Source organism: Triticum urartu, chromosome 4, assembly GCF_003073215.2.
Source record: "Triticum urartu cultivar G1812 chromosome 4, Tu2.1, whole genome shotgun sequence".
Lineage (NCBI taxonomy): Eukaryota > Viridiplantae > Streptophyta > Magnoliopsida > Poales > Poaceae > Triticum > Triticum urartu.
This window is the reverse complement of record NC_053025.1, coordinates 145,601,215-145,617,268: the sequence shown is the minus strand read 5'-3', so window position 1 is coordinate 145,617,268 and position 16,054 is coordinate 145,601,215.

Genomic DNA, 16,054 nt, shown 5'->3' with positions numbered 1-16,054 from the left:
GTGATAGAAGGTGTACCCAACATTTTGTTTTGGGTATCCTATGAAGACGCACTTCTCCGATTTGGGTTTGAGCTTATCAGGTTGAAACTTTTTCACATAAGTGTTGCAACCTCAAACTTTAAGAAACGACAGCTTAGGTTTCTTGCCAAACCATAGTTCATACGGTGTCGTCTCAATAGATTTAGATGGTGCCCTATTTAATATGAATGTAGTTGTCTCTAATGCATAACCCCAAAACGATAGTGGTATATCGGTAAGAGACATCATAGATCACACCATATCTAATAAAGTACGGTTACGACGTTCGGACACACCATTACACTGTGGTGTTCCAGATGGCGTGAGTAGTGAAACTATTTCACATTGTTTTAACTGAAGGCCAAACTCGTAACTCAAATATTTTACTTCCGCGATCATATCGTAGAAACTTTTATTTTTGTTACGATGATTCTCCACTTTACTCTGAAATTCTTTGAACTTTTCAAATTTTTCAGACTTGTGTTTCATCAAGTAGATATACTCATATCTGTTCAAATCATCTGTGAAGATCAGAAAATAATGATACCTGCCGCGAGCCTCAATATTCATTAGACCACACACATCAGTATGTATGATTTCCAACAAATTTATTGCTCGTTCCATTGTTCCGGAGAACGGAGTCTTGTCATCTCGCCCATGAGGCATGGTTCGCAAGCATCAACTGATTCCAAAAGCCCATCAGTATGGATCTTCATGCGCTTTACACCAATATAACCTAAACGGCAGTGCCACAAATAAGTTGCACTATCATTATTAACTTTGCATCTTTTGGCTTCAATATTATGAAAATGTGTATCACCACAATCGAGATCCAACAAACCATTTTCATTGGGTGTATGACCATAGAAGGTTTTATTCATGTAAATAGAACAACAATTATTCTCTAACTTACATGAATAACCGTATTGCAATAAACATGATCCAATCATATGTTAGATAGAAAAAGTAGCGATATATGCTGTATTCAAACTTCTATCCTTTCTCCCTCTCGTGTAGTTCTCTGTTTCTTCTTGTGTAATCCTGGAGAGTCCTAGTGACCTCCCAAAACTTGTAACCCACGACATATTGTCAATATAAACAGCGGCCCGAGACCAAAGGGTTCAACGCTTCCTCCAATCTTTACATGGTCATCACAGCCAATCCTCATCGCATCTAGCAATCCATGAGAAAGCCTTCAACCCCGAGAGGAAAACCAATCTAGCCACCGCAGGTCGAAGCCATGGCAGGAACCGATGCATCCACCGCCGCCGCCTCTACCTTCTCCACCCTTAGCACATCCACCGCAAGCACCCTGACTACCCAATTCGCCGGTTCCTCCTATGCCTCTTCTTCCACCTCCAGCAACAGCGCTAGCTCCCTCGGGTCGCCTCCGTCAGAGAAGCCGACGAGGACGAATTTCCTTCTCTGGAAGGCCATCGTGCTACCCCAGATCAAGGGGGCACAGATGGAGCACTTCCTGGATGCCACAAAGACGGCGCCCTCTGCCACCATCACCATCAACAAAGATGGGAAGGAAGAGCAGGTCTTCAACTACGCCAGGACGATCTGGTACGCCCAGCAGCAGCAACTACAAGGTTATCTCACGGGGTCTCTATCACGTGAGGTGCTTGCACAGGTCGTAACTCTCCAGACGTCGGCCGAGGTGTGGAACACCATCCACGCCTTCTTCGCTGCGCAAACACAGTCGCAGATCGTCAATACTCGCATCGCTCTTGCAAACCTCCAGAAGGGCAACATGGGGATGCCCGAGTATGTCGCCAAGATCAAAGCTCTGACGGATGAAATTGCCTGCATCGGATCCCCGCTTGGCGAAGGCGAGATCGTCTCCTTCGTCCTGAAGGGCTTGGACATGGAGTACAATGAAGTCGTCTCGGCTCTCTCTGCCCGCGTCAAGCCCGTCACCGTCACTGAGCTCTACAATCAGCTTCTTAGTTTTGAAGCCTGCATCAATCTGCTCCAACAGGGAAATCTGTGTCAATCTTCGGCAAACGCTCTGACTCATGGTCGTGGCTATGGTGGTCGAGGCCGCGGTCACCAAGGTCAGCAAGGGCGCGGCCGAGGCGGAAACAACAGCGGCTATGGGCGTGGCGCTCCAACAACAACAACAATGGTGCACGCTCCAACAACAACAACAACAATGGAGGCCGATCTGGTGGGCGGCCTCGACCCTACTGTCAACTCTACAAGAAGCCTGGTCATGAAGTACTTGAGTGCTGGCATAGGTATGATGAGGACTTTGTGCCTGAAGAGCGCCATGTCCTTGCTGCCCTGAGAGAACAAGCAGGAGAAGGAGAAACCGTGTGGTACGCTGACTCTGGTGCAACCGATCATATCACAAGTGAGCTTGAGAAACTTGCAACTCGTGAATGATACTACGGCAACGATCAAGTGAACACTGCTGAAACCGGTGGAGGTATGTATATACATCATATTGGTCGTGCTTTCATTAATTCCCCTACCTCTAAACGTGACCTTATTCTTGAAGATGTTCTTCATGTTCCTCAAGCTAACAAAAATCTTGCATCTATGTCTCGCTTATCAGCTGATAATAATGTCTTTTTTGAAACTCATCCAAAATATTTTTTCATCAAGGATCGGGCAACGAGGGAACTTCTTCATCACGGTAGATGCATCGGTGGTCTCTACCTCATTACATCAAAGTTTCTTAGCCGCAAGCATCATCGTCAAGTTTACTCCGTCGTTAAGCCCTCCTTGGCAAGATGGCATCAAAGATTAGGACATCCGTCTTCTATTATAGTTGAGCAAGTAGTTAATAAAGACAATCTTCCATTGTCAGGTAGAGAAAATAGTGAGTTTGTTTGTGAAGCTTGTCAATGTGCCAAGAGTCACCAACTTCCCTATCCGAAGTCTAGTAGTGTTTCTCATGCTCCTTTAGAGCTTATATTTAGTGATGTATGGGGTCATGCAAGATATTCTTTTGGAAGAAAGAAATATTATGTTAGTTCCATTGATGATTTCAACAAGTTTACTTGGATATATCTTCTTAAACACAAATCTGAAGTCTTTTCTGTTTTTCAAGAATTTCAAAAGCTCGTTGAACGTCACTTTGACAGAAAAATTCTTGCCGTCCAAAGTGATTGGTGCGGGGAGTATGAAAAACTCAACTCTTTCTTTCGAAGTATAGGCATTGAACATCATGTTTCTTGTCCTCATGCTCATCAACAGAACGGTTCTGCCGAGCGCAAACACCGTCACATTGTCGAAGTGGGGTTGTCACTACTTGCTCATGCGTCTATGCCTCTCAAATATTGGGATGAGGCTTTTATTGCTGCCACATATCTCATAAATCGGCTTCCTAGTAGAGTCATTGGAAATTCCACTCCTTTAGAGCGCCTGTATCATCAAAAACCTGATTACAACTCCCTAAAAATATTTGGGTGTGCTTGTTACCCAAATCTTCGACCATACAATCGTCACAAACTCAACTTTCGGTCAACTCAGTGTGTTTTCATTGGCCATAGCAATCTCCACAAAGGCTACAAGTGTCTTGAAGTTTCCACAAGACGATTCTATATCTCTCGTGATGTTGTTTTCGATGGAACTCCTTTTCCATTTGCTCAACTTCATCCAAATGTAGGTGCTCTCCTTCGTCAAGAAATTTCTCTTCTTTCTGATCCTTTGACTTCTCCTGATCACGGGGGTGAATTAATTGAAACCGATCATGAGATTAATCCAACCAGAAAAGATTCAGATGAAAACAGTGCATCTAATGGCAGCAATGCAGTTTCTAGCCATGATTTTATGTGTGCAGAACAAGACGAAACTGGCGCTGGATCCAATGACGATTCAGCGCCAGCGCCAGCAGCAAGTGGCCCCGCTAGTCTGGGCGCGGGCCTGGATGCGGGCGGTCGCCAGCCGCCACGCGTGGGCTGGCCAGGCCCATGGGAGACAAGCCGACCGAGGCGGGGCCCCCGCACGAGGCGGCCTGCCGCACACCCGAGCGGGCGGCTCCAGCGGATGCCACGCAGAGTTCTCCTGCTGGTTCGCCCAGTACAAGGTTGGCATCCGACACGAGATTGATTCCCTCTGCTGATCTGGAGTTCTCGGATCCGGAGCCTGGATCCTCTCCGTGTGACGTGCCTGGATCTTCTGTGGCTCACCCGGCTGTCTCGGGATCTGCTACATCAGAGGCATGTGGTTCCGAAAACAACAACTTTGCTGCTACAATTGATGTACCTCAGGTGTCTCAGCGAACTACCAGGTCTCAATCTGGGATATTCAAGCCCAAGGAGTACAAAGATGTCACCATAAGGTATGACAAATGCAAACATGCTTTTCTTACTAGCGTTGGTGAACCAGAAAGTCTTAGTGATGCATTAGCACATAAAGAGTGGAAAGAAGCTATGGATGGAGAATATCTAGCACTCATGAAAAATAAAACCTGACATTTAGTTCCACCGGGTAAAGGTAAAAATGTAATTGATTGCAAATGGGTTTACAAGATCAAAAGAAAGGCAGATGGAAGCATAGACAGATACAAGGCTAGGCTAGTTGCAAAGGGTTTTAAGCAGAGATTTGGGATTGGTTATGAGGATACATTCAGTCCTATTATTAAATCAGCTACCATCAGACTTGTACTGTCTATTGCTATTTCTAGAGGTTGGAGTTTACGACAGCTAGATGTACAGAATGCGCTTCTTCATGGTGTTCTTGAGGAAGAAGTGTTCATGCGGCAACCACCTGGATATGAAAACAAAAATACACCATATCATGTTTGCAAGCTAGATAAAGCCTTGTATGGATTAAAGCAGGCACCTAGAGCCTGGTACTCAAGGTTAAGTACTCAGTTACAACGACTTGGGTTTACTCCATCAAAGGCAGATACCTCACTATTCTTCTATAACAAAGGAAGTATAACAATATTTGTTCTTGTTTATGTTGATGATATTATTGTTGGTAGTTCCAATCCAGATGCTACTACAAGTCTTCTTCATGATCTTAATATGGAGTTTTCATTGAAGGATTTGGGTAATCTTCACTATTTTCTTGGTATTGAAGTAAAACAGGTGAAAGATGGAATACTTTTGGCACAGGAAAAATATACTGCTGATATTATAAAACGGATTGGACTGGAATACTGCAAGCCTGTAAGTACACCACTCTCAACTTCAGAAAAACTTTCAGTTGAGGGAGGAGAGGCACTTGGTCCAGAGGATGCAACAAATTACAGAAGTATTGTTGGTGCGCTTCAGTATTTGACTTTAACTCGTCCAGATATTTCATATTCTGTGAACAAGGTATGTCAGTATTTGCATGCTCCTAGTACAGTTCATTGGACAGCTGTTAAGCGAATTGTGAGGTATCTCAAGTATACAATGGGGCTTGGAGTTAAGATTACTAAGTCACCATCTATGCTAGTAAGTGCATATTCTGATGCAGATTGGGCAGGATGTGTTGATGATAGAAGGTCCATAGGTGGATCTGCTGTATTCTTGGGATCAAACCTTATATCATGGAGTGCAAGAAAACAGGCTACTATCTCTAGATCCAGTACTGAAGCTGAGTATAAAGCACTGGCAAATGCAACCGCTGAAGTCATGTGGATTCAGACTTTGCTATGTGAACTTGGGATAAAAGTTCCACAAGCTGCAAGGTTATGGTGTGACAACATTGGTGCAACCTACCTTTCAGCAAATCCTGTTTTCCATGCACGAACAAAGCATATAGAAGTTGATTTCCATTTTGTCAGAGAACGAGTGGCTCGGAAGCTACTTGACATCAGGTTTATTCCAACAGGAGATCAACTTGCTGATGGGTTTACTAAGCCACTTTCCATGAGGAGGATGAACGAGTTCATATACAATCTAAATCTTGATAGAGTTTCATAGGTTTAGATTGAGGGAGGATGTTAGATAGAAAAAGTAGCGATATATGTTGTATTCAAACTTCTATCCTTTCTCCCTCTTGTGTAGTTCTCTGTTTCTTCTCGTGTAATCCTGGAGAGTCCTAGCGACCTCCCAAAACTTGTAACCCACGACATATTGTCAATATAAACAGCGGCCCGAGACCACAGGGTTCAACACTTCCTCCAATCTTTACATCATATTCATGCTCAACGCAAACACTAAATAACATTTATTTTAGGTTAAACACTAATCCCGAAAGTATAGGGAGTGTGCGATGATGATCATATCAATCTTGGAACCATTTCCAATACACATCGTCACTTCACCCTTAACTAGTCTCTGTTCATTTTGCAACTCCCGTTTCGAGTTACTATTCTTAGCAACTGAACTAGTATCAAATACTGAGGGGTTGCTATAAACACTAGTAAAGTACACATCAATAACATGTATATCAAATATACCTATGTTCACTTTGCCATCCTTCTTATCCATCAATTACTTGGGGTAGTTCCGCTTCTAGTGATCAGTCCCTTTGCAGTAGAAGCACTCAGTTTCGGGCTTTAGTCTAGCTTTGGGCTTCTTCACGGAAGTAACAACATGCTTGCCATTCTACATGAAGTTCCCTTTCTTTCCCTTTGCCCTTTTTATTAAAACTAGTGGTCTTGTTAATCATCAACACTTGATGCTTTTTCTTGATTTCTACCTTCATCGATTTCATCATCATGAAATGCTCGGGAATCGTTTTCGTCATCCCTTGCATACTATAGTTCATCACGAAGTTCTACCAACTTGGTGATGGTGACTAGAGAATTCTGTCAACCACTATTTTATCTGAAGATTAACTCCCACTTGATTCAAGCGATTGTAGTACCCAGACAATCTGAGCACATGCTCACTGCTTGAGCTATTCTCCTCCATCTTTTAGCTATAGAACTTGTTGGAGACTTCATATCTCTCAACTCGGGTATTTGCTTGAAATATTAACTTCAACTCCTGGAACATCTCATATGGTCCATGACGTTCAAAACGTCTTTGAATTCCCGATTCTAAGCCGTTTAAGCATGGTGCACTAAACTATCAAGTAGTCATCATATTGAGCTAGCCAAACGTTCATAACATCTACATCTGCTCTTGCAATAGGTTTGTCACCTAGCGGTGCATCAAGGACATAATTCTTCTGTGCAACAATGAGGATAAACCTCAGATCACGGATCCAATCCGCGTCATTGCTACCAACATCTTTCAACTTAGTTTTCTCTAGGAACATATCAAAAATGAAACAGGGGAGCTAAACGCGAGCTATTGATCTACAACATAGATATGCTAATACTACCAGGACTAAGTTCATGATAAATTAAAGTTCAATTAATCATATTACTTAAGAAGTTCCACTTAGATAGACATCCCTCTAATCCTCTAAGTGATCATGTGATCCATATCAACTAAACCATAACCGTCATCACGTGAAATGGAGTAGCTTTCAATGGTGAACATCACTATGTTGATCATATCTACTATATGATTCACGCTCGACTTTTCGGTCTCAGTGTTCCGAGGCCATATCTGCATATGCTAGGCTCGTCAAGTTTAACCTGAGTATTCTGTGTGTGCAAAACTGGCTTGCACCCGTTGTAGATGGACGTAGAGCTTATCACACCCGATCATCATGTGGTGTCTGGGCACGACGAACTTTGGCAACGGTGCATACTCAGGGAGAACACTTTTATCTTGAAATTTAGTGAGAGATCATCTTATAATGCTACCGTCAATCAAAGCAAGATAAGATGCATAAAAGATAAACATCACATGCAATCAATATAAGTGATATGATATGGTCATCATCATCTCGTGCTTGTGATCTCCATCTCCGAAGCATTGTCATGATCACCATCGTCACCGGCGCGACACCTTGATCTCCATCGTAGCATCGTTGTCATCTCGCCAATCTTATGCTTCTACGACTATCGCTACCTCTTAGTGATAAAGTAAAGCATTATAGGGCGATTGCATTGCATACAATAAAGCGACAACCATATGGCTCCTACCAGTTGCCAATAACTCGGTTACAAAACATGATCATCTCATACAATAAAATATAGCATCATGTCTTGACCATATCACATCACAACATGCCCTGCAAAAACAAGTTAGACGTCCTGTACTTTGTTGTTGCAAGTTTTACGTGGCTGCTACTGGGCTTAGCAAGAACCGTTCTTACCTACGCATCAAAACCACAATGATAGTTCATCAAGTTGGTGATGTTTTAACCTTCGCAAGGACCGGGCGTAGCCACACTCGGTTCAACTAAAGTTGGAGAAACTGACACCCGCCAGCCACCTATGTGCAAAGCACGTCGGTAGAACCAGTCTCGCGTAAGTGTACGCGTAATGTCGGTTCGGGACGCTTCATCCAACAATACCGCCGAACCAAAGTATGACATGCTGGTAAGCAGTATGACTTATATCGCCCACAACTCACTTGTGTTCTACTCGTGCATATGACATCTACGCATAAAACCTGGCTCGGATGCCACTGTTGGGGAACGTAGTAATTTCAAAAAAAATCCTACGCAGGATCATGGTGATGCATAGCAACGAGAGGGGAGAGTGTTGTCTACATACCCTTGTAGACCGTTCGTGGAAGCGTTATATCAACGCGGTTGATGTAGTCATACGTCTTCACGATCCGACCGATCCAAGTACCGAAAGCACGGCACCTCCGAGTTCTGCACACATTCGGCTCGGTGACGTCCTCGCCTTGTCGATCCAGCAAGAGGGGTGAAGTAGTAGATGAGTTCCGGCAGCGCGACGGCGTGGTGACGGTGTTGGTGAAGAACAATCTTCGTAGGGCTTCGCCTAAGCACTATGAAAACTATGACGGAGGATAAACTAGAGGGGGCGGGGTTGCCGGCACACGGCTTGGTGTTTCTTGATGTGTCTTTGGTGCTAGCCCTGCCCCTGTATTTATATGTTGAGCCCTGGGGTCGAAACTTGGAGCAAAAGCCTCCTCAAAGTCGGTTTTGCCCGAAAGGCAAGAGTCCCACTCGGACTCCAGGACCAAATGCCACAATCCTTGGCGTCTGGCCCAGGGCCAGACGCCAGGGTCTCCGGCGTTTGGCCCCCTGGCCTCCGCAAAACTCCTTTTGCACCGACTTATAGCCCCATGGGCCTGACCCCTTGGCCAAACCATATCATCCAATATATGAATATTTAACTCCGGACCATTCCAGAGCTCCTCGTCATGTCTGTGATCTCATCCGGGACTCCGAACAACATTCGGTCACCAACATACATAACTCATATAATACTATATCTTCAACGAAAGTTAAGCGTGCGGACCCTATGGGTTTGGGAACTATGTAGACATGACCGAGACACCTCTCTGGTCAATAACCAATAGCGGGACCTGGATGCCCATATTGGCTCCTACATATTCTACGAAGATCTTTATCGGTCAGACCGCATAACAACATACGTTGTTCCCTTTGTCATCGGTATGTTACTTGCCCGAGATTTGATCGTTGGTATCTCAATACCTGGTTCAATCTCGTTACCGCCAAGTCTCTTTACTCGTTCCGTAATACATCATCCCGCAACTAACTCATTAGTTGCAATGCTTGCAAGGCTTATAGTGATGTGCATTACCGAGTGGACCCAGAGATACCTCTCCGACAATCGGAGTGACAAATCCTAATATCGAAATACGCCAACCCAACAAGTACCTTCGGAGACACATGTAGAGCACCTTTATAATCACCCAGTTACGTTGTGACGTTTGGTGGCACACAAAGTGTTCCTCCAGTAAACGAGAGTTGCATAATCTCATAGTCATAGGAACATGTATAAGTCATGAAGAAAGCAATAGCAACAAACTAAACGATCAAGTGCTAAGCTAATGGAATGGGTCAAGTCAATCACATCATTCTCCTAATGATGTGATCCCGTTAATCAAATGACAACTCATGTCTATGGTTAGGAAACTTAACCATCTTTGATCAACGAGCTAGTCAAGTAGAGGCATACTAGTGACACTCTGTTTGTCTATGTATTCACACATGTATTATGTTTCCGGTTAATACAATTCTAGCATGAATAATAAACATTTATCATGAAATAAGGAAATAAATAATAACTTTATTATTGCCTCTAGGGCATATTTCCTTCATTGGATGCTTTCGAGTTCTTCAGTATCATACTTGGGAATTCCTCCAGGAGGCAGGTATATAAAAGGAGAGATCTCCCCTTCACCCATCTCATTATGATAACTCTGCTATTTGCTACATCACTCCTTGTCCCAAACTGCAGAGGCTTCCTGACACTTTTATGAAGATGCTGGACAGCCATCGGCTAAAGAATGTGAAGCTACGACAGGCCAGCGGTGGGCTTCGCAGGCATTGGGACGTGGAGGTGGTGATCAGGTACGGCCACATGTACCTGTGTCGTGGTTGGGAGCAGTTCTACCGTGCCTACAACCTGCGGCACGGGTACTTCCTTCTCTTGAGATACGGCGACGACGCCATGCTCACCGTGAAGGTGTTCAACACGACTATGTGTCTCATGCGCTACCAGGACGACGACGATGCCAGTACATTATGCCTCTTCTTCCTCCACATTTGGCTTTGTCTCACATCGATTGTTAACGTTCATTGTTGCATTTGGTCAGGCAATGGGAGCAGCAGCAGTGACTCTGGCTACAGCAAAAGCAGCAGCGAGGATGATCCGGAATGGAGTGGGGAAGAAGAGGAGCAGAGTGGGGATGAGGAGGTGCTGGCTGACGGTGGGCAAGAGATGGTGGTGGCTGAGGATGACCTAGCGATGGTGGTGGATGATGATGGGCAAGAGATGGTGGTGGCTAAGGATGGGCAAGAGATGGTGGTGGCTGAGGATGACCTAGCGATGGTGCCGCCTGAAGATGGCCTCGCGATGGTGGTGGCACCGGCGATCCCACAGTCGGGCGACATGACCATGCCAATTGTGTTAGAAGACTACATCCCACTGCCTCCACTGCCTCGCCGCTCTAAGCGCATCAGGATGATGGAGAAGGAGAAGAAGGAGGAGTGAACTATGTCAGGTATGTCAGATCTCCAAAATGATCTATACTTAGCTTTGTTATCTCTAATATGCTAAGTTATCTCTAATATGCTTAGTTACCTAGGTTTGCTCAATAATGACATACACTTGGCTTACTTGTGTAAAAAATGGCATAATTATGCTTAGTTAACTCAAAAATGGCATAATTAGTTAAGTTATCTCCAAAATGACCCATTTAACCTAGGTTAGCTCCAAAATGACCTATACTTACCTTATTTTCCTCCAAATTGACATAATAAGCTTAGTTAGCTAAAAAAATGGCATAATTACCTATGTAAGCTCTAAAATGACACAAATAAGGAATAAGAAGAAAAACAAGGAAGAGGAGAAAAAGAAAGAATAGAAGAAGAAAGAGAAGAAAAAGAAAGAATAAAAGAAGAAGAATGAGAAGGAAAAGGGTAAAAACCTTCTTCTTCTTCTTCTTCTTCTTCTTCTAGTCTTCTTCTTCTTCTTCTTCTTCTTCTTCTTCTTCTTCTTCTTATTCTTCTCCAAAATGACCTAAGTTAGCTCTAATATGCTTAGTTACCTAGGTTAGCTCAATAAAGACCTATATTAGCTGCTTTATATCAAAATGTCATATATACTTAGCTCCATTTTACCTACGTATGCTTACTTCTTCTTCTTCTTCATTTTCTTCTTCTTCTTCTTCTTCTTCTTCTTCTTCTTTTTCTAGTCTTCTTCTTCTTCTTCTTCTTCTAACTTTCTTGTTTCCCATTTTGCAGATTTCATTTACTTCACGAAAGCTTGCATGGATGGAGTGCTTCTTTTCCCTTTCTACTTTTATTTTGTATTGATGAACAATGTGGAACTTGTTATATGGATGGATGGATAGGTGTTGGATGAACAATGTGAAACTATTGTAATATGTATGGATGGAACTATCTGTTGGTTATGTATGTATATATGATGAAACTTGTGTGTTGGATATGTCTGCTATGGAATTTGTGTGTTCAAACTTGTGTGTTGAAATTGAATGAATTTAAGAAAAAAAGAAAAAACAGGGGCTATACAGGCTCTTTGTCGTCCGCTAGCGGACGGCAAAGAGCTTTGCCATCAGCCAGCGGACGGCAAAGCTGCCACATGGCACCTACCTATGCAACCTGGGGGCTAGCCTATTTGGTTACTTTGTCGTCCGCTGGCAGACGGCAAAGGTGCAATGGTCTTTGCCGCCTGCCAGCAGACGACAAAACACGCCGTTAACCCCCTAACGGACCTAACCCACCACGTGTGCCATCCAGGTTCTTTGTCGTCTACCAACTGACAGCAAAGACCGTTTCATCTTTGCTGTCCGCCAGCAGACGGCAAAGAGCCCTTTGCCGTAGCCTATTCAGCCAGACCTATTGTCGTCTGCTGGAGGATGGCAAAGGCCTTTGCCTCAGACAGGCATGCCTTTGCCATCAGCCATGGCGAACGGCAAAGTGCCTGATTCCAATAGTGGCCAAGCTTGTTTCGCCAAAAGTGTCATATTAAAGCAATAAATATCCCTAATGTTGGGAATAGTAGCATGGAAAACAAAAAAAAATCTACATGCACGCAATGATCTATCCATGGAGATGCATAGCAACGAGGGGGAGAGTGTGTCTACGTACCCTCGTAGACCGTAAGCTAAAGCATTTCACAACGCGGTTGATGTAGTCAGACTTCTTCATGCTTCAACCGATCAACTACCGAATGCACGACACCTCCGTGTTCTGCACACGTTCAGCTCGATGATGTCCCTCGCCTTCTTGATCCAGCAAGATGTCGAGGTAGTAGATGAGTTCCATCAGCACGACGGCGTGATGACGGTGATGGTGAAGTGACCTCCACAGGGCTTCGCCTAAGCACTATGAAAAATATGACCGGGGGTGTAAACGGTGGAGGGGGACGCCGCACACGGCTAGGCAATTGTCTGTTGTGTGCTAGGCGCCCCCTCCCACATATATATAGGTGGGAGGGTGGGAGGAGCAGCCATAGGAGGTGCCCAAGTAGGAGGAATCCTACTTGGAGTCCCTCCCAAGGCATAACCGAGGGGGAAGGAAAGAGGGGGGAGAGGGAAGGAAGTGGGAATCCTAATCCACACTTTCCTTTCCCTTCCCCTTTTCCTTCTCCTCCTTTGGCCGGCCCATATGGGGGGCGCACCAGCCCCTTTGTGGCTGGTGCGTTTCCCCTCTTGGCTCATAAGGCCTGTATCTTTTGCCGGGGGTGTCCGGAACCCCTTCTGATGACCGATAAGTACCCGGTAACCCCCGAAACACTTCCGGTGTCCGAATACGATCGTCCTATATATCAATCTTTACCTCTCGACTATTTCAAGACTCCTCATCATGTCCGTGATCTCATCCGGGACTCCAAACAGCATTCGGTCACCAAATCACATAACTCATATAATACTATATCGTCATCGAATGTTAAGCGTGCGGACCCTACGGGTTCGAGAACTATGTAGACATGACCGAGACACCTCTCCAGTCAATAACCAATAGCGGAACCTGGATGCCCATATTGGCTCCTACATATTCTACGAAGATCTTTATTGGCCGAACCGTTATGACAACATACATAATTCCCTTTGTCCATCGGTATGTTACTTGCCTGAGATTCAATAGTCGGTATCTTCATACCTAGTTCAATCTCGTTACTGAAAAGTCTCTTTACTCGTTCTGTACTACATCACCTTGTGACTAACTCCTTAGTCGTTTGCTTGCAAGCTTATGATGTGTATTACAAAGAGGGCCCAGAGATACCTCTCTGATACTCGGAGTGACAAATCCTAATCTCGATCTATGCCAACTCAACAAACACCTTCGAAGATACCTGTAGAGCATCTTTATGATCACCCAGTTATGTTGTGATGTTTGATAGCACAAAAGGCATTCCTCGGGTATCCGGGAGTTGCATAATCTCATAATCGAAGGAATATGTATTTGACATTAAGAAAGCAATAGCAATAAAACTGAACGATCATTATGCTAAGCTAATGGATGGGTCTTGTCCATCACATCATTCTCCTAATGATGTGATCCCGTTATCAAATGACAACACATGTCCAGGATTAGGAAACCTTAATAATTTTTGATCAACAAGCTAGTCTAGTAGAGGCTTACTAGGGACACGGTATTTGTTTATGTATTCACACATGTATTTAAGTTTTCGATCAATACAATTCTAGCATGAATAATAAACCTTTATCATGAATAAGGAAATATAATATAAAATAACAACTTTATTATTGCCTCTAGGGCATATTTCCTTCAGTCTCCCACTTGCACTAGCGTCAATAATCTAGTTCACATCGCCATGTGATTAACATCCATAGTTCACATCGCCATGTGACAAACACCTAGAGAGTTTACTAGAGTCAATAATCTAGTTCACATCGCCATGTGATTAACACCCAAAAAGTACTAAGGTATGATCATGTTTTGCTTGTGAGAGAGGTTTAGTCAATGGGTCTACCACATTCAGATCCGTATGTAATTTGCAAGTTTCTATGTCTACAATGCTCTACATGGAGCTACTCTAGCTAATTGCTCCCACTTTCAATACGTATCCAGATTGAGACACAGAGTCATCTGAATTGGTGTTAAATCTTGCATCGACGTAACCCTTTATGACGAACTCTTTATCACCTCCATAACCGAGAATTATTTCCTTAGTCCTCTTAGGTAACTAAGGATAATTTTGACCGTTGTCTAGTGATTTGCTTCTGGATCACTATTTTACCCCCTTGCCAAACTCATGGCAAGGTACACAATAGGTCCGATACACGGTATGGCATACTTTATAGAACCTATGGCTGAGGCATAGGGAATGACTTTCATTCTCTCTCTATCTTCTGTCGTGGTCGGGTTTTGAGTCTTACTCAACTTCACACCTCACAATACAAGCTAGAAATCCTTCTTTGACTGATCCATTTTGAACTTATTCAAAACTTTTGTCAAGGTATGTGCTTTGTGAAAGTCCTATTAAGTGTCTCGATCTATCCCTATAAATCTTGATGCCCAATATATAAGCAACTTCACCGAGGTCTTTCATTGGAAAATTCTTATTCAAGTATCCTTTTATGCTATCCAGAAATTCTATATCATTTTAATCAACAATATGTCATCTACATATAATATCAGAAATGCTACAAAGCTCCCACTCACTTTCTTGTAAATACAACCTTCACAGAAAGTTTGTATAAATCCATATGCTTTGATCACCTCATCAAAGCGTATATTCCAACTCCGAGATGCTTGCACCAGTCCATAGATGGATCGTTGGAGCTTGCACACTTTGTTAGCACCTTTAGGATCGACAAAACCTTCTAGTTGCATCATATACAACCCCTCTTTAAGAAATAAATTAAGGAATGCAGTTTTCACATCCATTTGCCAAATTTCATAATCATAAAATGCGGCAATTGCTAACATGATTCGGACTGACTTAAGCATCACTACGAGTGAGAAGGTATCATTGTAGTCAACCCCTTGAACTTGTCGAAAACCTTTTGTGACCAGTCAAGCTTTGTAGACACTAACATTACCATCAACATTGGTCTTCTTATTGAAGATACATTTATTTTCTATGGCTTGCCGATTATAGGGCAAGTCCACCAAAGTCCATACTTTGTTCTCATACATGGATCCTATCTCAGATTTCATGGCCTCAAGCCATCTGTCGGAATCTAGGCTCATCATAGCTTCTTCATAGTTCGTAGGTTCGCCACGGTCTAGTAACATGACTTCCAGGACAGGATTACCATATCACTCTAGTGCGGAACGTGCTTTGTTCGACCTACGAAGTCCAGTAGTAACTTGATTTGAAGTTTCATGATCATCATCATTAGCTTCCTCTCTAGTTGGTGTAGGCATCACGAGAACGGATTTCTCCGATGTGCTACTTTCCAAATTGAGAGAAGGTACAATTACCTCATCAAGTTCTACTTTCCTCCCACTCACTTCTTTCTAGAGAAACTCCTTCTCTAGAAATGTTCCATTATTGGCAACAAAAATCTTTCCTTCAAATCTGTGGTAGAAGGTGAACCCAATTGTTTTCTTAGGGTATCCTATGAAGCGCGCTTCTCTGATTTGG